Here is a 27,227-nt window from a genome sequence, read left to right as displayed (position 1 = left end):
TCCATTCCTTAGAAATCATATCAGAAATAGCCTCAGGAATAGGAAAAACCCCTGAAGAAACCACAGGACGTTTAACCCCTTAGTGACCAGAAGACTTTTCCATTTTCTGTCCGTTTGGGACCAAGGCTATTTTTACATTTCTGCTGTGTTTGTGTTTAGCTGAAATTTTCCTCTTACTCATTTACTGTACCCACACATATTATATACCGTTTTTCTCGCCATTAAATAGACTTTCTAAAAATACCATTATTTTCATCATATCTTATCATTTACTATAAAATAATTTATAAAATATGAGGAAAAATGGAAAAAAACACACTTTTTCTAACTTTGAACCCCAAAATCTGTTACATATCTACAACCACCAAAAAACACCCATGCTAAATAGTTTCTAAATTTTGTCCTGAGTTTAGAAATACCCAATGTTTACATCTTCTTTGCTTTTTTTGTAACTTATAGGGCCATAAATACAAGTAGCACTTTGCTATTTTCAAACCATTTTTTTTCAAAATTAGCGCTAGTTACATTGGGACACTGATATCTTTCAGGAATCCCTGAATATCCATTGACATGTATATATATTTTTTAGAAGACATCCCAAAGTATTGATCTAGGCCCATTTTGGTATATTTCATGCCACTATTTCACCGCCAAATGCGATCAAATACAAAAAATCGTTCACTTTTTCACAAATTTTTTCACAAACTTTCAGTTTCTCACTGAAATTATTTACAAACTGCTTGTACAATTATGGCATAAATGGTTGTAAATTCTTCTCTGGGATCCCCTTTGTTCAGAAATAGCAGACATATATGGCTTTGGCATTGCTTTTTGGTAATTAGAAGGCCGCTAAATGCCACTGCGCACCACACGTGTATTATGCCCAGCAGTGAAGGGGTTAATTAGGAAGCATGTAAGGAGCTTTTTGGGGTATTTTTAGCTTTAGTGTAGTGTAGTAGACAACCCCAAGTATTGATCTAGGCCCATTTTGGTATATTTCATGCCACCATTTCACCGCCAAATGCGATCAAATTAAAAAAAACGTTAAATTTTTCACAATTTTAGGTTTCTCACTGAAATCATTTACAAACAGCTTGTGCAATTATGGCACAAATGGTTGTAAATGCTTCTCTGGGATCCCCTTTGTTCAGAAATAGCAGACATATATGACTTTGGCGTTGCTTTTTGGTAATTAGAATGCTGCTAAATGGTGCTGCGCATCACACGTGTATTATGGCTAGCAGTGAAGGGGTTAATTAGGTAGCTTGTAGGGAGCTTGCAGGGTTAATTTTAGCTTTAGTGTAGAGATCAGCCTCCCACCTGAAACATCAGACCCCCTGATCCCTCCCAAGCATCTCTCTTCCCTCCCCTACCCCACAAATGTCCCCGCCATCTTAAGTACTGGCAGAAACTCTGCCAGTACTAAAATAAAAGGAAAATTTTGGCTTTTTTGTGCATTTTTTTTAGCATATTTACATATGCTTATGTGTAGGATCCCCCTTAGCCCCCAACCTCACTGATCCCCCACCAAACAGCTCTCTAACCCTCCCCCTCTGACTTAATGTGCGCCATCTTGGGTACTGGCAGCTGTCTGCCAGTACCCATTTTAGTGAAAAATATGCTGTTATTATTAAAAAAATGTCCCTTTTCTGTAGTGTAGCTTCCCCCCCCCCAATACCAACCCCCACCCCTTCCTGATCCCTTAGATGCTTTTAAAAAAATAAGTTTATTTTCATTTTTTTTACAATTTACTTGTAACTTTTTTCTGTAGTGTAGCGGTTCCCACCCTCTCCCGCCCCGTGCACGCGCCCGCCCGCCACCCCCCGTGCACGTGCGCGCCCCCGTGCGCACCCCCGGCGATACCGCCCCCGATCCCACCCCCCTCTCTGACTAAGAAGCCATCGATGGCCGCCCACCCACCTCCCACTTCAGCTCCCACCCACCAACGAATGCGGCCATCGATGTCCGGTGCAGAGAGGGCCACAGAGTGGCTCTCTCTGCACCGGAGGGGTAAAAAATGTTATTGCAGGATGCCTCAATATCGAGGCATCCTGCAATAACCGGAAAACAGCTGGAAGTGATCAGGATCGCTTCCAGCTGCTTTCCAAACCGAGGACGTGCAGGGTACGTCCTTGGTCGTTAAGTGACTTTTTTAAGAGGACGTACCCTGCACGTCCTCGGTCATTAAGGGGTTAAAAACAGCATTTAAACGTTTATTAGACCTAACGTCAAGAGGACTGGTTACCTCAATATCACTTCTTTTAATAAAGAATGCATATACTCTGTTTTAAATAAATAAGTAGATTTGTCAGTGTCAATGTCTGAGGAAGGATCTTCTGAATCAGATAGATCCTCATCAGAAGAGGATAAATTATTATGTTGTTGGTCATTTGAAATTTCATCAACTGAATGAGAAGTTTTAAAAGACCTTTTACGTTTATTAGAAGGTGGAAATGCAGACAAAGCCTTCTGGATAGAATCAGAAACAAATTCTTTAAAATTCATAGGTATATCATGTACATTAGAAGTTGAAGGAACTGCAACTGGCAATGTACTATTACTGATGGACACACTATCTGCATGTAAAAGTTTATCATGACAACTATTACAAATGACAGTCGGAGAAATAATTTCCACAATCTTACAACAAATGCACTTAGCTTTGGTAGAACCGATGTCAGGCAGCAAAGTTCCAGCAGACACTTCTGAAGCAGGGTCAGATTGAGACATCTTGCAAATGTAAAAGAAAAAACAACATATAAAGCAAAATTATCAATTTCCTTATTTGACAGTTTCAGGAATGGGAAAAAAATGAAAATAGCATAGCCCTCTGATAGAGAAAAAGGCAAGAGGCAAACATCAATGGGATATTAAAATAATGAAAAAGTTTGGCGCCAAGTATGACGCACAACGTAACTGAAAACTTTTTTGGCGCCAATAATATTGGAAATGGCACACTTGCGTCACTAATGACTCAACCATGTGTAAGGCTTCGGTGTCATCTATGAAATGACGAACTTGCGTCATAGACATATTTTTCTCACCAAATTTCTTGCGCCAAGAATGACGCAATAAAGTCTACCATTTGGCACACCCGCGGGCCTAATACCACCCGCAATTTGCAAGAAGTAGTCCATTGAAAAAAAGACTAAACCCCAGGTAAGAATTGTTTTTTCTTAAAAATGTTTATTTTTCCCCAAATATGAAACTGTCAGTCTGCAGAAGGAAATACATGAACCTGACTCATGGCAAATATAAGTACAATACATATATTTAGAACTTTATATAAATGCATAAAGTGCCAAACAATAGCTGGGGGTGCCTTAAGTAATAAAAAACATACTTACCAAAAGACACCCATCCACATATAGCAGATAGCCAAACCAGTACTGAAACGGTTATCAGTAGAGTTAATGGTAAATTGAGAGTATATCGTCGATCTGAAAAGGGAGGTAGGAGATGAATCCCTACGACCTATAACAGAGAACCTATTGAAATAGACCCCCGTTAGGGAAATCATTGTATTCAATAAGTGATACTCCCTTCACATCCCTCTGACATTCGCTGTACTCTGAGAGGATTCGGGCTTCAACAATGCTGAGAAGCGCATATCAACGTAGAAATCTTAGCACAAACTTACTTCACCACCTCCATAGGAGGCAAAGTTTGTAAAACTGAATTGTGGGTGTGGTGAGGGGTGTATTTATAGGCTTTTTGAGGTTTGGGAAACTTTGCCCCTCCTGGTATTATTGTATATCCCATATGTCACTAGCTCATGGACTCTTGCCAGTTACATGAAAGAAATAACTTCATAACTATTGAAGTTTATAGAAAAGAAGTATCAGGAAATATAATCCTGAGAGCAGATTCTTCTTACCCTTATCACCTTAAGAAGGGGATTCCTAAAGGACAATACAAGGCTGAGAAGAAACTGCACAGCTCAGGCTAAATATTGGCAACCTGCAGATTTGCTGACAAGAAGATTATGTGACAGAGGTTATGACTTAAAAAATGTTGCTAATTTGGACATGGACTGCTTATTGAAGGAAGGTAATAATAATAATAATAGAAAAAATAATTTCAAACAGGGTAGTATCAACTTTATTACAACTTATAGCAGACGGTATAGGGATATATGTGCTATTATTTAAAAATGACTACCGATATTGGAACGTAACCTAGATCTTAAAAATGTCTCCAGGCTGTGCAATTTTGTTCCACGCAGATCAAAAACAATTGGGGATATAGTCAGGAAGAATTTTAGAAAGGACGTTACCAAAGGGAAGCATAAGAGAAACTGGCTTTCCTTATATAAAGGGTTCCACAAATGTGTTGTTAACCCTTGCAACAGTTGCAGTTATAGAAATTCAGTAACGGTCCACAGCACTTCTATAAAAAGTACCTTTTAATAGCACATAAATGTAACAAATAAGTGACGTTTCGGGGTTTCCCCCTTAGTCATACATGTTCAACAAACTTTTCTCACTGCCTTTTATGGGTAAATAGGCACCAAAATCTTCATTTCACACACTTAGGCCTAGATTTAGAGTTCGGCGGTAGCCGTCAAAACCAGCGTTAGAGGCTCCTAACGCTGGTTTTGGCCGCCCGCTGGTATTTGGAGTCAGTGATTAAAGGGTCTAACGCTCACTTTACAGCCGCGACTTTTCCATACCGCAGATCCCCCTACGCCATTTGCGTAGCCTATCTTTTCAATGGGATCTTTCTAACGCTGGTATTTAGAGTCGTTTCTGCAGTGAGCGTTAGAGCTCTAACGACAAGATTCCAGCCGCCTGAAAATAGCAGGAGTTAAGAGCTTTCTGGCTAACGCCGGTTTATAAAGCTCTTAACTACTGTACCCTAAAGTACACTAACACCCATAAACTACCTATGTACCCCTAAACCGAGGTCCCCCCACATCGCCGCCACTCGATTAAAAATTTTAACCCCTAATCTGCCGACCGCCACCTACGTTATACTTATGTACCCCTAATCTGCTGCCCCTAACACCGCCGACCCCTGTATTATATCTATTAACCCCTAACTTGCCCCCCACAACGTCGCCGCAAGCTACTTAAAATAATTAACCCCTAATCTTCCGACCGCAAATCGCCGCCACCTACGTTATCCCTATGTACCCCTAATCTGCTACCCCTAACATCGCCGACCCCTATGTTATATTTATTAACCCCTAATCTGCCCCCCACAACGTCGCCGACACCTGCCTACACTTATTAACCCCTAATCTGCCGAGCGGACCTGAGCGCTACTATAATAAAGTTATTAACCCCTAATCCGCCTCACTAACCCTATCATAAATAGTATTAACCCCTAATCTGCCCTCCCTAACATCGCCGACACCTACCTTCAATTATTAACCCCTAATCTGCCGACCGGAGCTCACCGCTATTCTAATAAATGTATTAACCCCTAAAGCTAAGTCTAACCCTAACACTAACACCCCCCTAAGTTAAATATAATTTTTATCTAACGAAATAAATTAACTCTTATTAAATAAATGATTCCTATTTAAAGCTAAATACTTACCTGTAAAATAAATCCTAATATAGCTACAATATAAATTATAATTATATTATAGCTATTTTAGGATTAATATTTATTTTACAGGCAACTTTGTAATTATTTTAACCAGGTACAATAGCTATTAAATAGTTAAGAACTATTTAATAGTTACCTAGTTAAAATAATAACAAATTTACCTGTAAAATAAATCCTAACCTAAGATATAATTAAACCTAACACTACCCTATCAATAAAATAATTAAATAAACTACCTACAATTACCTACAATTAACCTAACACTACACTATCAATAAATTAATTAAACACAATTGCTACAAATAAATAAAATTAAATAAACTATCTAAAGTACAAAAAATAAAAAAGAACTAAGTTACAGAAAATAATAAAATATTTACAAAGATAAGAAAAATATTACAACAATTTTAAACTAATTACACCTACTCTAAGCCCCCTAATAAAATAACAAAGCCCCCCAAAATAAAAAATTCCCTACCCTATTCTAAAATACAAATATTACAAGCTCTTTTACCTTACCAGCCCTGAACAGGGCCCTTTGCGGGGCATGCCCCAAGAATTTCAGCTCTTTTGCCTGTAAAAAAAAACATACAATACCCCCCCCCCCCAACATTACAACCCACCACCCACATACCCCTAATCTAACCCAAACCCCCCTTAAATAAACCTAACACTACCCCCCTGATGATCTTCCTACCTTGTCTTCACCATGCCAGGTTCACCGATCCGTCCTGGCTCCAAGATCTTCATCCAACCCAAGCGGGGGCTAGACATCCACTGAAGAAGTCCAGAAGAGGGTCCAAAGTCTTCCTCCTATCCGGCAAGAAGAGGACATCCGGACCGGCAAACATCTTCTCCAAGCGGCATCTTCTATCTTCTTCCATCCGATGACGACCGGCTCCATCTTGAAGACCTCCAGCGCGGATCCATCCTCTTCTTCCGACGACTAGACGACGAATGACGGTTCCTTTAAGGGACGTCATCCAAGATGGCGTCCCTCGAATTCCGATTGGCTGATAGGATTCTATCAGCCAATCGGAATTAAGGTAGGAATTTTCTGATTGGCTGATGGAATCAGCCAATCAGAATCAAGTTCAATCCGATTGGCTGATCCAATCAGCCAATCAGATTGAGCTCGCATTCTATTGGCTGTTCCGATCAGCCAATAGAATGCGAGCTCAATCTGATTGGCTGATTGGATCAGCCAATCGGATTGAACTTGATTCTGATTGGCTGATTCCATCAGCCAATCAGAAAATTCCTACCTTAATTCCGATTGGCTGATAGAATCCTATCAGCCAATCGGAATTCGAGGGACGCCATCTTGGATGACGTCCCTTAAAGGAACCGTCATTCGTCGTCTAGTCGTCGGAAGAAGAGGATGGATCCGCGCTGGAGGTCTTCAAGATGGAGCCGGTCGTCATCGGATGGAAGAAGATAGAAGATGCCGCTTGGAGAAGATGTTTGCCGGTCCGGATGTCCTCTTCTTGCCGGATAGGAGGAAGACTTTGGACCCTCTTCTGGACTTCTTCAGTGGATGTCTAGCCCCCGCTTGGGTTGGATGAAGATCTTGGAGCCAGGACGGATCGGTGAACCTGGCATGGTGAAGACAAGGTAGGAAGATCATCAGGGGGGTAGTGTTAGGTTTATTTAAGGGGGGTTTGGGTTAGATTAGGGGTATGTGGGTGGTGGGTTGTAATGTTGGGGGGGGGGGTATTGTATGTTTTTTTTTACAGGCAAAAGAGCTGAAATTCTTGGGGCATGCCCCGCAAAGGGCCCTGTTCAGGGCTGGTAAGGTAAAAGAGCTTGTAATATTTGTATTTTAGAATAGGGTAGGGAATTTTTTATTTTGGGGGGCTTTGTTATTTTATTAGGGGGCTTAGAGTAGGTGTAATTAGTTTAAAATTGTTGTAATATTTTTCTTATCTTTGTAAATATTTTATTATTTTCTGTAACTTAGTTCTTTTTTATTTTTTGTACTTTAGATAGTTTATTTAATTTTATTTATTTGTAGCAATTGTGTTTAATTAATTTATTGATAGTGTAGTGTTAGGTTAATTGTAGGTAATTGTAGGTAGTTTATTTAATTATTTTATTGATAGGGTAGTGTTAGGTTTAATTATATCTTAGGTTAGGATTTATTTTACAGGTAAATTTGTTATTATTTTAACTAGGTAACTATTAAATAGTTCTTAACTATTTAATAGCTATTGTACCTGGTTAAAATAATTACAAAGTTGCCTGTAAAATAAATATTAATCCTAAAATAGCTATAATATAATTATAATTTATATTGTAGCTATATTAGGATTTATTTTACAGGTAAGTATTTAGCTTTAAATAGGAATCATTTATTTAATAAGAGTTAATTTATTTCGTTAGATAAAAATTATATTTAACTTAGGGGGGTGTTAGTGTTAGGGTTAGACTTAGCTTTAGGGGTTAATACATTTATTAGAATAGCGGTGAGCTCCGGTCGGCAGATTAGGGGTTAATAATTGAAGGTAGGTGTCGGCGATGTTAGGGAGGGCAGATTAGGGGTTAATACTATTTATGATAGGGTTAGTGAGGCGGATTAGGGGTTAATAACTTTATTATAGTAGCGCTCAGGTCCGCTCGGCAGATTAGGGGTTAATAAGTGTAGGCAGGTGTCGGCGACGTTGTGGGGGGCAGATTAGGGGTTAATAAATATAACATAGGGGTCGGCGATGTTAGGGCAGCAGATTAGGGGTACATAGGGATAACGTAGGTGGCGGCGGTTTACGGAGCGGCAGATTAGGGGTTAAAAGTGTAATGCAGGGGTCAGCGATAGCGGGGGCGGCAGATTAGGAGTTAATAAGTGTAAGGTTAGGGGTGTTTAGACTCGGGGTACATGTTAGGGTGTTAGGTGCAGACGTAGGAAGTGTTTCCCCATAGGAAACAATGGGGCTGCGTTAGGAGCTGAACGCTGCTTTTTTGCAGGTGTTAGGTTTTTTTTCAGCTCAAACAGCCCCATTGTTTCCTATGGGAGAATCGTGCACGAGCACGTTTTTGATGCCGGCCGCGTCCGTAAGCAACTCTGGTATCGAGAGTTGCATTTGCGGTAAAAATGCTCTACGCTCCTTTTTTGGAGCCTAACGCAGCATTTGTTTGAACTCTCGATACCAGAGTTAAATTTATGGTGCGGCCAGAAAAAAACCCGCGGAGCGTTAACAGCCCTTTTACCGCCAAACTCCAAATCTAGCCGTTAGTTTGCAATCTGCTGGCCTAATCATGTTACTTCAATCCTTATATGTTACATAGTTTAGCAGTCTAATAGCAGCTACCTAGGTAGCTATAATTGCTACAAATGACTCAATTTTTTAACATGAATTTTCCTATATCCATGGTCTATTATTTAGCAGTTTCTTTGTTGCCCTTACAATTAAAAACAACATTAAATAAATATACATAGTATTAAGTTCAAACTTATACAGTTTTAAATGGCTGCATATTATTAATATTACCATAATGTTTCATCAAAAAAAATATTTTCTCCAAAATTTACCAGTTAGAATAATACAGATAAAGCGTAATCTTTATTACACCCCTTAGGTTTAAGGGTTTCTAACCTATGTATCCTTTTTATTTCTTTTTGTTGCAATAATTTTTCCCTATCCATACCATTTCTGTGTGGTCCTACATGGTCTATCACCTGCCACCTGAGTTGGCTGATTTGATGTCCCTTTTCTATAAAGTGTGTTGAAAGTGGCTTCTAGGTTAGTACATCTTATATTAGATCTATGTTGACTTAGTTTGTCCTTTATTTTTCTAGTTGTTTCCCCCAAGTAGATCAATTAACATGGACACTTAATGAGGTAAATAACAAACTTGGATTCACAAGTATAAAAACCATTAATGGAATATTTAGTTTTTATGACACAAGTCCACGGATCATCTTAATTTCTAATGGGATATTCACCTCCTGGTCAGCAGGAGGCAGCAAAGAGCACCACAGCAGAGCTGTTAAATAGCTCCTCCCTTCCCTCCCACTCCAATCATTCTCTTTGCCTACGTTAGTGTTAGGAAGTAGTAAAGTGAGGTGTTAGATAAGATTCTTCAATCAAGAGTTTACTATTTTTAAAGTAGTACAAGATTGTGCTGCTTTGTCCTTGGGTGTAGCCATAGTCCATATCAGTCTCTTCAGTAGAGCAGTGGTGGCTTTAGAGCAATGGGAACTTGTGGGACTTAATTCTCACTGTGCCTCCCATACACTGATGCTGCCCTATCTTCTATAGCCTGAGGTGGATTTACTCAGACTTTTATTTCTCCACAGGTCAATGTGAGGGATAGGACCTCTCAAGCCTGTGAGCTGCCTTGCTGTCAGGCAGATGTAAGGTAAGTACTACTTTTTTATTCTGGGGCCAAGTCAAACTCAGAAGAAAAGTGGGCACATTTATTTAAACAAGAACATATAAGGCTCATAAGGATGGGGCTCTTTATGTTAGGGACTTCAGGCTCTTCTAGTCAGGAGAGGAATGTGACAGCCATATTTGCAGGCACTGGGGCTGGGAGTAAAGCTTTTTATATTTTGCTCAGGTGGTTATGTCACCTGATGGTTTAAACTAGCAAACAGGCCGATCGGGAGATTAGATGCATACATTAATGCCCACGATGGGCGGTCCTAACGGGTTTGCGCGCTTTTGTAATTGCGCAGTACTTAGAGACATGTCTTACGTTACAGAGATGGAAGAATAGTGTGGCACTAGAACCGCATGGTTTTTATAGTTTAAGCAAGCGCTTCTAGTTCTATCCGTTACCGTTATCTTGCTACTAAGGTCCGGATCGTTCCTGCTCCACAGAGAAGGGGACATTGACTTCTGTTTAGCGGTTAGGTAGGCACCTCAGCAGGGTTGCTGATGTGTAAAGGTGTCTGATAGTATTTAAATTGACTTATTTTTATATCTGACATAGATGGGTAAAAAAGTTACTGGTTTAAATTTAAAGGCACAGTAACGTTTTTCTGTACATAAGTTCTTTATTCATTTACTCAAAAAGATATATGTACACCAGGGCCTGCAATGGCAACCAGCTGTGTGCATTGCTACCGTCACTAGTGCGGCGGCGTATTGGTTTGATGCACTGTCTGAGGCTCTCAGGACAGAAACTTCTTTGGATGAGATCCAGGATAGGACAAAGGCTCTTTAACTAGCTAATTCCTTTATTACGGATGCTTCCCTTCAGGTTATCAAACTGGGAGCTAAGATTTCGGGGGTTCTGTATTCCAGCTCGCAGAGCCTTATGGTTAAAATCTTGGTCTGCGGACGTTTCCTCTAAGTCTAAACTTCTGGCTAGTCCTTACAAGGGGAAGACCTTGTTTGGACCTGGCCTAACGGAAATTATCTCCGATATCACGGGAGGTAAGGGTCATCTTCTCCCTCAAGATAAGAGAAACAAACAGAAAGGACGACAGAGTAATTTTCGTTCCTTTTGAAATTTTAAGGGAAATTCTTCCTCTTCCTCCTCTAAGCAGGAACAATCTAAACCTGCATGGAGACCCAACCAATCTTGGAATAAGGGAAAGCAATCCTCAAAAGTCTAAACAAATTTCTCAGGGTACCGTCTTTCAAGATGGAAACTATTCGTTCCATTCTTCCATTGATCCAGGAGGGTCAATTTATGACAACAGTGGATTTAAAGGATGCGTACCTACATGTTCCTATTCACAGGGATCATCACAAGTTCCTAAGGTTTGCCTTCCTGGGCAAATACTTCCAGTTTGTGGCTCTTCCTTTCGGTCTTGCCACAGCTCCCAGAATTTTCACAAAGGTTCTGGGATCGCTGTTGGTGGCGCTTTGGTCACGGGGCATTGCAGTGGCGCCCTATCTGGACGACATCCTAGTCCAGGCACCATCCTTTCAACAAGCAAGATCCCACACCCACATGGTGTTATCCTTCCTGCGAACACATGGGTGGAAGGTAAAGTTGGAAAAGAGTTCCTTAGTTCCAAATACAAGGGTAACTTTCTTAGGAACCATAATAGATTCCCTGTCTATGAAGATTTTTCTGACAGAAGTCAGGAAATCAAAGATTATCGATACTTGCCTAGTCTTTCAGTCCACTCCTCGGCCGTCAGTGGCTCAGTGTATGGAGGTAATCGGGCTGATGGTGGCGGCAATGGACATCATCCCGTTTGCTCGGTTCCACCTCAGACCTCTGCAGTTGAGCATGCTTAGACAATGGAACGGAGATTATGCGGACTTGTCTCCTCGAATAACTCTGGAGCAGGAGACAAGAGATTCTCTTCAATGGTGGTTGTCTCTGGACCATCTCTCCCAGGGAACCTGCTTTCGCAGGCCATCCTGGGTGACTGTGACAACAGACGCCAGCCTTCTAGGGTGGGGAGCAGTCTGGGGCTCCCTAAAAGCTTAGGGAGTTTGGACTCGGTCAGAGTCTGTTCTCCCTATAGACACACTAGAACTGAGAGTGATCTTCAATACCCTTTTGGCCTGGCCACAATTAGCCTCGGTCCGGTTTATCAGGTTCCAGTCGGACAACATAACTTCAGTGGCTTACATCAATCATCAGGGAGGAACGAGGAGTTCCTTAGCGATGACAGAGGTAACCAAAATAATCCAGTGAGCGGAAGCCCATTCTTGTTGCTTATCGGCGATCCACATCCCAGGAGTGGACAACTGGGAGGAGGATTTCCTAAACAGGCAGACCTTTCATCCGGGGGAGTGGGAACTCCATCCGGAAGTGTTCTCCAACCTGATTCTCAAGTGGGGTCAGCCGGAATTGGATCTCATGGCATCCCGACAGAATGCCAAGCTTCCGAGATGCTGGTCGAGGTCCAGGGACCCCCAGGCGGAGCTGATAGATGCTCTGGCGGGCCCTTGGACCTTCAGTCTAGCATACCTATTTCCTCCATTTGCTCTTCTTCCTTGTGTCATTGCTAGAATCAAACAGGAGAGGGCATCTGTGATCCTCATAGCATCCGGCTTGGCCTCGCAGGATTTGGTATGCAGATCTGGTGGAGATGGCATCTCTGCCCCCTTGGAGACTTCCGTTGAGGAAGGACCTTCTAATTCAGGGGCCTTTTCTTCACCCAAATTTAGTTTCTCTGAAGCTGCTTGGAGATTGAACGCTTAATTTTATCCAAGCGGGGGTTTTCTGACTCGGTCATAGAGACCATGATTCAGGCTCGAAAGCCTGTAACTAGAAGGATTTACCATAAGATTTGGCATACAAATCTCTATTGGTGCGAATCCAAGGGCTACTCATGAAGTAGAGTTAGGATTCCTAGAATTTTGTCTTTTCTCCAAGTGGGTTTGGAGAAGGGATTATCGACAAGTTCCTTAAAGGGTCAGATCTCGGCTTTGTCTATTTTGTTACACAAACATCTGGCGGACGTGCCAGACGTACAATCATTTTGTCAGGCCTTGGTCAGGATCAGACCTGTCTTCAAACCAATTACTCATCTATGGAGTCTTAATTTGGTTCTCAAAGTTCTTCAAGGGGCTCCGTTTGAGCCCATGCATTCCTTAGATATTAAGTTGTTATCTTGAAAAGTTTTATTTCTTGTTGCTATTTCTTCAGCTCGGACAGTGTCTGCATTGCAATATGAATCTCCTTATCTTAATTTTCATTTGGATAAGGTAGTTTTACGTACTAAGTTAGGATTCTTCCTAAGGTTGTTTCTGATAGGAACATTAATCAGGAGATTGTTGTTCCTTTGTTGTGTCCTAATCCTTCCTTTCAGAAGGAACGACTTCTGCATAATTTGGACGTGGTCCGTGTTTGAAATTTTACCTGCAGGCGACTAAGAACTTTCGTCAGTCCTTTGCCTTGTTTGTGATTTTTTTTCGGGTAAATGTAAGGGACAGAAGGCTACGGCTACTTCTCTTTCTTTTTGGCTGAAAAGCATCATACGTTTTGCATATGAGACTGCTGGACAGCAGCCTCCCGAGAGAGTTACGGCTCATTCCATGAGCCTCCTCATGGGCATTCAAAAATGAAGCTTCTGTGGAACAAATTTGCAAGGCTGCAACTTGGTCCTCTCGTCACACTTTTACAAAAAAGTTTTACAAATTTGACACTTTTGCCTTGGCTGAGGCCGCTTTTGGGAGAAAGGTTCTTCAATCAGTGGTGCCTTCCGTTTAGGTTTCCTGTCTTGTCCCTCCCGTATCATCTGTGTACTCTAGCTTGGGTATTGAATCCCATTAGTAATTAAGATGATCCGTGGACTCATCGTGTCATATAAAAAAGAAAAGAAAATGTATGCTTACCTGATAAATGTATTTCTTTTTTGACACGATGAGTCCACGGCCCGCTCTGTTCTTGTAGTACAGGTTGTTGGTTATTATAAACTTCAGACACCTCTGCACCTTGGTTTTTCCTTTCTATCCTTAACTTTGTTTGAATGACTGGAGTGGGAGGGGAGGGAGGAGCTATTTAACAGCTCTGCTGTGGTGCTCTTTGCCGTCTCCTGCTGACCAGGAGATGAATATCCCATTAGTAATTAAGATGATCCGTGGACTCATCGTGTCAAAAAAGAAATAAATTTATCAGGTAAGCATAAATTTTCCTTTTTTCCCATTATGTGGATGGTAAAATGTGTCCCCTTTAATAATCAAACTACAACTTGCACAACCCAAACAGGGATAGCTACCTGTAACTTTTTCTCCAACATAGGTGTGTCCGGTCCACGGCGTCATCCTTACTTGTGGGATATTCTCTTCCCCAACAGGAAATGGCAAAGAGCCCAGCAAAGCTGGTCACATGATCCCTCCTAGGCTCCGCCTTCCCCAGTCATTCTCTTTGCCGTTGTACAGGCAACATCTCCACGGAGATGGCTTAGAGTTTTTTGGTGTTTAACTGTAGTTTTTATTATTCAATCAAGAGTTTGTTATTTTAAAATAGTGCTGGTATGTACTATTTACTCTGAAACAGAAAAGAGATGAAGATTTCTGTTTGTAAGAGGAAAATGATTTTAGCAACCGTTACTAAAATCGATGGCTGTTTCCACACAGGACTGTTGAGAGGAATTAACTTCAGTTGGGGGAAACAGTAAGCAGACTTTTGCTGCTTGAGGTATGACACATTTCTAACAAGACGATGTAATGCTGGAAGCTGTCATTTTCCCTATGGGATCCGGTAAGCCATTTTTATTACATAAAGAAAAAAAGGGCTTCACAAGGGCTTTTAAGACTGTAGACATTTTCTGGGCTAAAACGATTGATATATAAGCATATTTTATACTTCATAGCTTTGAGGAATTATTTTATTCTTGGGAATTATGTAAAATAACCGGCAGGCACTGTATTGGACACCTTATTCTCTTGGGGCTTTCCCTAATCATAGGCAGAGCCTCATTTTCGCGCCTCTATTGCGCACTTGTTTTTGGGAAACATGACATGCAGATGCATGTGTGAGGAGCTCTGATACATAGAAAAGACTTTCTGAAGGCGTCATTTGGTATCGTATTCCCCTTTGGGCTTGGTTGGGTCTCAGCAAAGCAGATACCAGGGACTGTAAAGGGGTTAAATATAAAAACGGCTCCGGTTCCGTTATTTTAAGGGTTAAAGCTTTCAAATTTGGTGTGCAATACTTTTAAGGCTTTAAGACACTGTGGTGAAATGTTGGTGAATTTTGAACAATTCCTTCATACTTTTTCACATTTGCAGTAATAAAGTGTGTTCAGTTTAAAATTTAAAGTGACAGTAACGGTTTTATTTTAAAACGTTTTTTTGTACTTTGTTATCAAGTTTATGCCTGTTTAGCATGTCTGAACTACCAGATAGACTGTGTTCTGTATGTGGGGAAGCCAAGGTTCCTTCTCATTTAAATAGATGTGATTTATGTGACACAAAATTTAGAGAAAATGATGCCCAAGATGATTCCTCAAGTGAGGGGAGTAAGCATGGTACTGCATCATCCCCTCCTTCGTCTACACCAGTCTTGCCCACACAGGAGGCCCCTAGTACATCTAGTGCGCCAATACTCCTTACTATGCAACAATTAACGGCTGTAATGGATAATTCTATCAAAAACATTTTAGCCAAAATGCCCACTTATCAGCGAAAGCGCGACTGCTCTGTTTTAGAAAATACTGAAGAGCATGAGGACGCTGATGATATTGGTTCTGAAGTGCCCCTACACCAGTCTGAGGGGGCCAGGGAGGTTTTGTCTGAGGGAGAAATTTCAGATTCAGGGAAAATTTCTCAACAAGCTGAACCTGATGTGATTACATTTAAATTTAAATTGGAACATCTCCGCGCTCTGCTTAAGGAGGTGTTATCTACTCTGGATGATTGTGAGAATTTGGTCATTCCAGAGAAATTATGTAAGATGGACAAGTTCCTAGAGGTCCCGGGGCCCCCCGAAGCTTTTCCTATACCCAAGCGGGTGGCGGACATTGTAAATAAAGAATGGGAAAGGCCCGGCATACCTTTCGTCCCTCCCCCTATATTTAAGAAATTGTTTCCTATGGTCGACCCCAGAAAGGACTTATGGCAGACAGTCCCCAAGGTCGAGGGGGCGGTTTCTACTCTAAACAAACGCACCACTATACCCATAGAAGATAGTTGTGCTTTCAAAGATCCTATGGATAAAAAATTAGAGGGTTTGCTTAAAAAGATGTTTGTTCAGCAAGGTTACCTTCTACAACCAATTTCATGCATTGTTCCTGTCACTACAGCAGCGTGTTTCTGGTTCGATGAACTAGAAAAGGCGCTCAATAAAGATTCTTCTTATGAGGAGATTATGGACAGAATTCATGCTCTCAAATTGGCTAACTCTTTCACCCTAGACACCACTTTGCAATTGGCTAGATTAGCGGCGAAAAATTCTGGGTTTGCTATTGTGGCGCGCAGAGCGCTTTGGCTAAAATCTTGGTCAGCGGATGCGTCTTCCAAGAACAAATTGCTTAACATTCCTTTCAAGGGGAAAACGCTGTTTGGCCCTGACTTGAAAGAGATTATTTCTGATATCACTGGGGGCAAGGGCCACGCCCTTCCTCAGGATAGGTCTTTCAAGGCCAAAAATAAACCTAATTTTCGTCCCTTTCGCAGAAACGGACCAGCCCCAAGTGCTACGTCCTCTAAGCAAGAGGGTAATACTTCTCAAGCCAAGCCAGCCTGGAGGCCAATGCAAGGCTGGAACAAAGGTAAGCAGGCCAAGAAACCTGCCACTGCTACCAAGACAGCATGAGATGTTGGCCCCTGATCCGGGACCGGATCTGGTGGGGGGCAGACTCTCTCTCTTCGCTCAGGCTTGGGCAAGAGATGTTCTGGATCCTTGGGCGCTAGAAATAGTTTCCCAAGGTTATCTTCTGGAATTCAAGGGGCTTCCCCCAAGGGGGAGGTTCCACAGGTCTCAATTGTCTTCAGACCACATAAAAAAACAGGCATTCTTACATTGTGTAGAAGACCTGTTAAAAATGGGAGTGATTCATCCTGTTCCATTAGGAGAACAAGGGATGGGGTTCTACTCCAATCTGTTTGTAGTTCCCAAAAAAGAGGGAACATTCAGACCAATCTTAGATCTCAAGATCCTAAACAAGTTTCTCAAGGTTCCATCGTTCAAAATGGAAACCATTCGAACAATTCTTCCTTCCATCCAGGAAGGTCAATTCATGACCACGGTGGATTTAAAGGATGCGTATCTACATATTCCTATCCACAAGGAACATCATCGGTTCCTAAGGTTCGCATTTCTGGACAAGCATTACCAGTTTGTGGCACTCCCGTTCGGATTAGCCACTGCTCCAAGAATTTTCACAAAGGTACTAGGGTCCCTTCTAGCGGTGCTAAGACCAAGGGACATTGCAGTAGTACCTTACTTGGACGACATACTGATTCAAGCGTCGTCCCTTCCACAAGCAAAGGCTCACACGGACATTGTCCTGGCCTTTCTCAGATCTCACGGGTGGAAAGTGAACGTAGAAAAAAGTTCTCTATCTCCGTCAACAAGGGTTCCCTTCTTGGGAACAATAATAGACTCCTTAGAAATGAGGATATTTCTGACAGAGGCCAGAAAATCAAAACTTCTAAACTCTTGTCAAATACTTCATTCTGTTCCTCTTCCTTCCATAGCGCAGTGCATGGAAGTAATAGGTTTGATGGTAGCGGCAATGGACATAGTTCCTTTTGCGCGAATTCATCTAAGACCATTACAACTGTGCATGCTCAGTCAGTGGAATGGGGACTATACAGACTTGTCTCCGACGATACAAGTAGATCAGAGGACCAGAGATTCACTCCGTTGGTGGCTGTCCCTGGACAACCTGTCACAGGGGATGAGCTTCCGCAGACCAGAGTGGGTCATTGTCACGACCGACGCCAGTCTGGTGGGCTGGGGCGCGGTCTGGGGACCCCTGAAAGCTCAGGGTCTTTGGTCTCGGGAAGAATCTCTTCTCCCGATAAATATTCTGGAACTGAGAGCGATATTCAATGCTCTCAAGGCTTGGCCTCAGCTAGCAAAGGCCAAGTTCATACGGTTTCAATCAGACAACATGACGACTGTTGCGTACATCAACCATCAGGGGGGAACAAGGAGTTCACTGGCGATGGAAGAAGTGACCAAAATCATTCAATGGGCGGAGACTCACTCCTGCCACTTGTCTGCAATCCACATCCCAGGAGTGGAAAATTGGGAAGCGGATTTTCTGAGTCGTCAGACATTTCATCCGGGGGAGTGGGAACTCCATCCGGAAATCTTTGCCCAAATTACTCAATTGTGGGGCATTCCAGACATGGATCTGATGGCCTCTCGTCAGAACTTCAAGGTTCCTTGCTACGGGTCCAGATCCAGGGATCCCAAGGCGACTCTAGTAGATGCACCAGTAGCACCTTGGACCTTCAAACTAGCTTATGTATTCCCGCCGTTTCCTCTCATCCCCAGGCTGGTAGCCAGGATCTATCAGGAGAGGGCCTCGGTGATCTTGATAGCTCCTGCGTGGCCACGCAGGACTTGGTATGCAGACCTGGTGAATATGTCATCGGCTCCACCATGGAAGCTACCTTTGAGACGAGACCTTCTTGTTCAAGGTCCGTTCGAACATCCGAATCTGGTCTCACTCCAACTGACTGCTTGGAGATTGAACGCTTGATCTTATCAAAGCGAGGGTTCTCAGATTCTGTCATTGATACTCTTGTTCAGGCCAGAAAGCCTGTAACTAGAAAAATCTACCACAAAATATGGAAAAAATATATCTGTTGGTGTGAATCTAAAGGATTCCCTTGGGACAAGGTAAAAATTCCTAAGATTCTATCCTTTCTTCAAGAAGGTTTGGAGAAAGGATTATCTGCAAGTTCTTTGAAGGGACAGATTTCTGCCTTGTCTGTGTTACTTCACAAAAAGCTGGCAGCTGTCCCAGATGTTCAAGCCTTTGTTCAGGCTCTGGTTAGAATCAAGCCTGTTTACAAACCTTTGACTCCTCCTTGGAGTCTCAATTTAGTTCTTTCAGTTCTTCAGGGGGTTCCGTTTGAACCCTTACATTCCGTTGATATTAAGTTATTATCTTGGAAAGTTTTGTTTTTGGTTGCAATTTCTTCTGCTAGAAGAGTTTCAGAATTATCTGCTCTGCAGTGTTCTCCTCCTTATCTGGTGTTCCATGCAGATAAGGTGGTTTTGCGTACTAAACCTGGTTTTCTTCCGAAAGTTGTTTCTAACAAAAACATTAACCAGGAGATAGTCGTGCCTTCTTTGTGTCCGAATCCAGTTTCAAAGAAGGAACGTTTGTTGCACAATTTGGATGTAGTTCGTGCTCTAAAATTCTATTTAGATGCTACAAAGGATTTTAGACAAACATCTTCCTTGTTTGTTGTTTATTCTGGTAAAAGGAGAGGTCAAAAAGCAACTTCTACCTCTCTCTCTTTTTGGATTAAAAGCATCATCAGATTGGCTTACGAGACTGCCGGACGGCAGCCTCCTGAAAGAATCACAGCTCATTCCACTAGGGCTGTGGCTTCCACATGGGCCTTCAAGAACGAGGCTTCTGTTGATCAGATATGTAAGGCAGCGACTTGGTCTTCACTGCACACTTTTACTAAATTTTACAAATTTGATACTTTTGCTTCTTCTGAGGCTATTTTTGGGAGAAAGGTTTTGCAAGCCGTGGTGCCTTCCATCTAGGTGACCTGATTTGCTCCCTCCCTTCATCCGTGTCCTAAAGCTTTGGTATTGGTTCCCACAAGTAAGGATGACGCCGTGGACCGGACACACCTATGTTGGAGAAAACAGAATTTATGTTTACCTGATAAATTACTTTCTCCAACGGTGTGTCCGGTCCACGGCCCGCCCTGGTTTTTTAATCAGGTCTGATAATTTATTTTCTTTAACTACAGTCACCACGGTATCATATGATTTCTCCTATGCAAATATTCCTCCTTTACGTCGGTCGAATGACTGGGGAAGGCGGAGCCTAGGAGGGATCATGTGACCAGCTTTGCTGGGCTCTTTGCCATTTCCTGTTGGGGAAGAGAATATCCCACAAGTAAGGATGACGCCGTGGACCGGACACACCGTTGGAGAAAGTAATTTATCAGGTAAACATAAATTCTGTTTTTCCCATATGTGTTTGAATAAGTCCTGTTTTAGGGCCTATGTCAGAGCTAACCAAATGATCCTTCAAATTTCTGACCCTCCTGTGTGCTGTGAGTAGTCGTACTTTAAAGGCCAATATATCTCTATTGGCCTCTATTGAAAATGTTCCAATGTTTATTTATTATTTGATTGATGTTTTTACTGACTGGGCTGTATTGTGTAACTAATACCATACGGTTATCATCCTTTTTAAGTTTCTGTGTTGTACTCCCCTCTTTACTTTCTCTCACTTTCTGTTCAAGTAATTGTTTGGGATACCCTCTCTTAAGAAATTTTTGTTGCATTTAACCAATTCTAAAATCAACATCATTATCCTTACTCACAATTCTTTGAACTCTAAGTAATTGACTTTTGGGTAAGGAGTCTATAAGTTTTTTTAGGATGAAAACTAGTGTAGTGTAACAATGTATTTCTATCAGTATCTTTGGTATATAAGTCTGTACTCAACATTTGCCCTTTCTTATATATTGTAGTGTCCAAAAAAGATATGGCCTCTTCACTCCAAGTGACTGAAAACTCTAAACCTTTTACAGCTGAATTTAACTCATTCACAAAGCTGTTAAGGGATCCAATGTCACCCCACCATATGCCAAAGACGTCATCTATGTAGCGCCACCACACTGCGCCTAGATCTCTAAACATCTTATTCTCATTGACAATTCTTTCTTCAAATTCACCCATGAACAAATTGGCATATGATGGGGCGACATTGGACCCCATTGCTGTACTTTTCATCTGCACATACCAGGTATCTTGAAAAAGGAAATAATTCCAATACAACAGAATTCTCAATAAATCCTCCAAAAATTCATGTTTAGATACAGAATACTTCTTATTCATTTTTAAGATTTTTATTATAATGCCTATCCCTGTCTCATGCTTAATAGCTGTGTATAGGCTTTTTACATCCATTGTATAGAGTAAAAATGTGTCTGTGTCTAATGTTAAATTTCGTATCTTATCCAGAATATTTCCCGTATCTTTCAAATAAGAAGACATTTTTATCACCTCTGTTTGTAGTATTTTATCCAGAAATTTGGAAATATTTGTGTATATAGATCCTACACTAGACACTATAAAAATATTGCATTAATGGTTTTTATACTTGTGAATCCAAGTTTGTTATTTACCTCATTAAGAGCTCGCTTCCATTGAGTCGTTAAAAATGGAGCCATTAGCTACCGAAGCAGCCGACAGCTAAAAGTAATTTACGGCTCCATTTTAGTACCAGGTTTCCATTGAAAAGATTAGTGTGTTGCGCGCAGTAGCTCTTTTCGTGTAGCTGTAAGTTAACGTTGTGTTGACGCTTTTATCTGATGTCGGATTTCTTGAAAATCAATTAGTTGCTAAGGTAACCCGACCTTATGCTATATAATTTACGTTTAATGTCTGTGTGCTCCCTACCTGTGATCACCTCTCAAGAAAAATAAAGATACACTTATCCATATTTTTAATAATCAAATACTGTTTTTTAATATAATTATATTTACCACTTCATAAATATAAGTAATATGTATTGCTGCCCTAGGCATAGGTCTAGTTTGCATTCTGTAGATATGTTCTTGCATATATTATTATATTTTAATATATATTAATATTTCTATTAGAATATAAGTTCAACTATTCCTATACATGAGACAACAATAAATATTACTTATAACAATTTATTTCTACATTAAAACACTTGCATTATTTGCAAGTTTTATAATTTCAATAGAAAATAGGTCTCAAAAAGCACAATTTTCCTCCTTTACACCTAGTAGAGCTGGGTGTAATATTTCCCAATGTATTGACAGCCTCCGACAGTGTATTAACGGTTAGCGCTTTCATTGGAAACCTGGTATAATTTATCGATTAACGGCTTCTATTACTTTCTATGGGGCGCGAAGATCTTCAGCTGCCGATATTGAGGTATAACGCGACATTGGAAACAGTTGATAAACGATATTGCTTCCGACAGCATATTTATCGGTTTGAAAGTGCACGCAAACCGAATTACGACTCAATGAAAGCAAGCTCTTAGTGTCCGTGTTCATTGATCTACTTGGGGGAAACAACTAGACAAATAAAGGACAGACTAAGTCAACATAGATCTAATATAAGATGTACTAACCTAGAAGCCACACTTTATAGAAAAGGGATATCAAAACAGCCAACTCAGGACCACAAAGAAATGGTATGGATAGGGAAAAATGATTGCAACAAAAAGAGATGAAATGGATACATAGGTTAGAAACTCTTAGACCTAAGGGGTTAAATAAAGATTACGATTTATCTGTATTTTTCTAACTGGTAAATTTTGTAGAATTTTTTTTTTTGACAAAACATTATGGTAATATTAATAATATGCAGCGATTTAAAACTGTATAAGTTTGAACTTGATACTATGTATATTTATTTGTTGTTTTTAATTGTAAGGGCAACAAAGAAACTGCTAAATAGGCCAAGGATATAGGAAAATTCATGTTAAAAAATTTAGTAATTGTAGCAATTATAGCTACCTAGGTAGCTGCTATTAGACTGCTAAACTATGTAACATACAAGGATTGAAGTAACATGATTAGGCTAGCAGATGGCAAACTAAGTGTGTGAAATGAAGATTTTGGCGCCTATTTACTCATAAAAGGCAGTGAGAAAAGTTTGTTGAACGTGTATGATTAAGGGGGAGACCGCGAAACGTCACTTATTTGTTACATTTATGTGCTATTAAAGGATACTTTTATACAAGTGCTGTGGACCATTACTGGATTTCTATGAACTGAGGGTATTGGTGGCTACCCTAGTCTTCAACGTGCACTATATGCTTTTTGGTCTGCTGTATCACGATTTTTACATTTAAAAGTTGCAGTTATGTGAAGAGTGGAGATTCTCTTGTATCCACTCAGACTGGGGAGGAGTACAGGATAAATAAACATATTAATTGTAACTCTTTCTATGTAGTTTATCTCATAACTTTCAACATTTGCAAGATGCAATATGTTGGGTTAACCTCTAGGCTTCTTGAGAATTGAATTAGGGAACACCTTTTATCCCTGAAGGCTGAGATACCAAAGACTCCGGTTGCACACTTTGGGACTAAGAGGAGGTTATAGATTCACAGCTTTAAGTAAATGTGAGATTTATTGGATTCACACTTTAAAGACAGGACAAACTTTTGGCATTAATAAAATTGGTGACTTAAAGCTGTTCATTGATCACACCTAGAACAGGGCTTACTGTGTGGGAAAAGATGTGTTGCACACAATATTTTCTGTTTACGTTTATGGTTTTGTTTTTGTGTTTTCAGTACTATGGATCCCTCCAGTGAAGGTAATTTGTAAAACAGGTGCGGGTTTATACCACACACTATGATTATTATTATGTTAGTCATTTAACTATATAAGTATTTATATTGGAACTGATACAGTGTGACATAATGGAGATAGTGAGTATGACATGTTCTGTAATGTTTGAAGTAACAGAGATATTGGTTCCTACATGGAGAAGGTATTAGTAGTTTGCCTATGTGACTCCACTTTCATTCAAATTGGTATACAAGAATGGAGTCTCATATAATAGAATATATTATATGGGTATCTATTTTTATACTTTTTAAATTTATGCTAATATATATATTGGTTCATCTCTATTTTTAACTTCAGACAACAGAGTTATGGTGTAGAAAATGTTATCCACGGCAGTATTATAGCAATATTCTTGTTTATTTTTAATTCAAGCAAAAGTTTTTTTATTTTATTATTGTGTATATATATGTTGACATAGAAATGGCATTTGTTAAAGATGTGGGTTATAGTCTATTCTAGCAATCTGACAACTAATGATTGGCTGCTGTGTATAACCCTTTGCTGTTTAAATGGTTGAGTTCGTTAGCATGTAAATCAGCTCTGATAAAACGCCTTGTGGGTGTGAAACGCGTCAACTGTTAGTGCTGAGAATTTTCTGTGTGCTGTGCCCATGGCACATGTTTTAAACTTCAATACAGAATAAAGCTTACTTTTAATTTTTGGAGTTTTGATGTCCTTACCTTTTCCCTGCTTGAACCAGCTTACTATTGGTCTAACTACATTTACTATATTGTGTATGTGGTGTTGTTTGTCACTTACAGGGAGCACTAAATCGGGGGTTTAATAGGGTTTATAGGCACAGAGCTATGTAGTTACTATAATGTGTATGTGATGTTGTTGGTTACTTACAGGGAGCACTAAATCAGGGGTTTAATAAGGATTATAGGCACAGACCTGTGTTGTTACTATGTGTATGTGCTGTTGATCACAAACAGAGATCACTAAATTAGGGGTTCTATTGAAAATTCCTACTGTTCTGGTCCCACTGTGTTTTTATACTGTTGTAGACATAGATTGTTATAGATTCATCTCATATGTGACAATAAATAATCATCGTTATTTAGCATTACAGGGACATTAGGCCACTGGGCACAATTAAAACACAATAATTACTACTCACCATATTATTGTTTTCTTTCTAATGGTAATGAGAGTCCATAAAATCCTTATTCCTACATATGGGAATACATCGCCTGGCCACCAGGAGGAGGCAAAGATACCACAAACAGAACATTCAAGTATTCCTTCCGCTTCCCCTACCCTCCCACCGAGAGGCAGAACTTTTTTTCATTTTCTGCGATATGGTTTTTTTTTTAGTGAAAATGTTTCTGCAGTGTCTTTAAGAAACTGGTGTTGCTGTATTTCTTGCCCTTACTCGGTGTGCATGAGGACAGGTTCATGTACAGCCTGTGTATACACCATATACACACATACACCATACACACACACCATATATACACACACACCATATACATACACAAGCGCGCACACACATACTATACACACACACACACCATATACACACACACACACACACACCATATACACAAACAACATATACACACACACACACACACATAAACACACTATATATATATATATATATATACAGGGAGTGCAGAATTATTAGGCAAGTTGTATTTTTGAGGATTAATTTTATTATTAACAACAACCATGTTCTCAATGAACCCAAAAAACTCATTAATATCAAAGCTGAATAGTTTTGGAAGTAGTTTTTAGTTTGTTTTTACTTATAGCTATTTTAGGGGGATATCTGTGTGTGCAGGTGACTATTACTGTGCATAATTATTAGGCAACTTAACAAAAAACAAATATATACCCATTTCAATTATTTATTTTTACCAGTGAAACCAATATAACATCTCAACATTCACAAATATACATTTCTGACATTCAAAAACAAAACAAAAACAAATCAGTGACCAATATAGCCACCTTTCTTTGCAAGGACACTCAAAAGCCTGCCATCCATGGATTCTGTCAGTGTTTTGATCTGTTCACCATCAACATTGCGTGCAGCAGCAACCACAGCCTCCCAGACACTGTTCAGAGAGGTGCACTGTTTTCCCTCCTTGTAAATCTCACATTTGATGATGGACCACAGGTTCTCAATGGGGTTCAGATCAGGTGAACAAGGAGGCCATGTCATTAGATTTTCTTCTTTTATACCCTTTCTTGCCAGCCACGCTGTGGAGTACTTGGACGCGTGTGATGGAGCATTGTCCTGCATGAAAATCATGTTTTTCTTGAAGGATGCAGACTTCTTCCTGTACCACTGCTTGAAGAAGGTGTCTTCCAGAAACTGGCAGTAGGACTGGGAGTTGAGCTTGACTCCATCCTCAACCCGAAAAGGCCCCACAAGCTCATCTTTGATGATACCAGCCCAAACCAGTACTCCACCTCCACCTTGCTGGCGTCTGAGTCGGACTGGAGCTCTCTGCCCTTTACCAATCCAGCCACGGGCCCATCCATCTGGCACATCAAGACTCACTCTCATTTCATCAGTCCATAAAACCTTAGAATCAGTCTTGAGATATTTCTTGGCCCAGTCTTGACGTTTCAGCTTGTGTGTCTTGTTCAGTGGTGGTCGTCTTTCAGCCTTTCTTACCTTGGCCATGTCTCTGAGTATTGCACACCTTGTGCTTTTGGGCACTCCAGTGATGTTGCAGCTCTGAAATATGGCCAAACTGGTGGCAAGTGGCATCTTGGCAGCTGCACGCTTGACTTTTCTCAGTTCATGGGCAGTTATTTTGCGCCTTGGTTTTTCCACACGCTTCTTGTGACCCTGTTGACTATTTTGAATGAAACGCTTGATTGTTCGATGATCACGCTTCAGAAGCTTTGCAATTTTAAGAGTGCTGCATCCCTCTGCAAAAAATCTCACTATTTTTGACTTTTCTGAGCCTGTCAAGTCCTTCTTTTGACCCATTTTGCCAAAGGAAAGGAAGTTGCCTAATAATTATGCACACCTGATATAGGGTGTTGATGTCATTAGACCACACCCCTTCTCATTACAGAGATGCACATCACCTAATATGCTTAATTGGTAGTAGGCTTTCGAGCCTATACAGCTTGGAGTAAGACAACATGCATAAAGAGGATGATGTGGTCAAAATACTCATTTGCCTAATAATTCTGCACTCCCTGTGTGTGTGTGTGTGTGTATATATATATATATATATATATATATATATATATATATATATATATATATATACACACACACACACCATATACACATATACACACACACACCGTATACATACACACACCATATATACAGACACACACACAACGTACACACAACATACACACACCATATACACAACATACACACACAAACAACATATACACACACCACATATACACACACACACACACACCACATATCGTATTGTTCCAAGTATAGGCCGCACTTTTTTTCCCCTTATGTAAATCTTGAAATCAGGGGTGTGGCCTATACTCAGGATGTTTCCTTGAATGGTCCGGTTGGGGTTGGGTGGAAGGGCTGTTAGCATAGAGTCAATTACTGGAAATGTGGTTTGCATACGGCAGTCTGTTAGTGTATGAACAGTGCATGTTCTTGCAAGTTGATTTAAAATAGTGACAGAGGCCGGCAACATGCTAGACACAGCGGTTTATTTAGTTAGTCTCAGGACTCCTACCTTTCCAGCGATGTATCTGGAATGTTTGCAGCCTCTTTCAAATCCCTCCAGTGGCTGGTATCTCACCACCCGCTGA

At 40.6% G+C, this 27,227-nt stretch overlaps 1 long non-coding RNA gene across 1 annotated transcript in view; it reads left to right on the top strand.

Annotated features, from left to right (window-relative positions):
- Window positions 1-27,227, top strand: part of LOC128657065 (uncharacterized) — a 76,933-nt gene that overhangs the window by 16,686 nt on the left and 33,020 nt on the right. The window lies entirely within an intron of this gene.

The sequence above is a fragment of the Bombina bombina genome, chromosome 4 (assembly GCF_027579735.1).
Source record: "Bombina bombina isolate aBomBom1 chromosome 4, aBomBom1.pri, whole genome shotgun sequence".
NCBI classification, from domain to species: Eukaryota; Metazoa; Chordata; class Amphibia; order Anura; family Bombinatoridae; genus Bombina; species Bombina bombina.
Note: the sequence above shows the minus strand (reverse complement) of the source record. Positions and strands in the feature narration are given on the sequence as shown.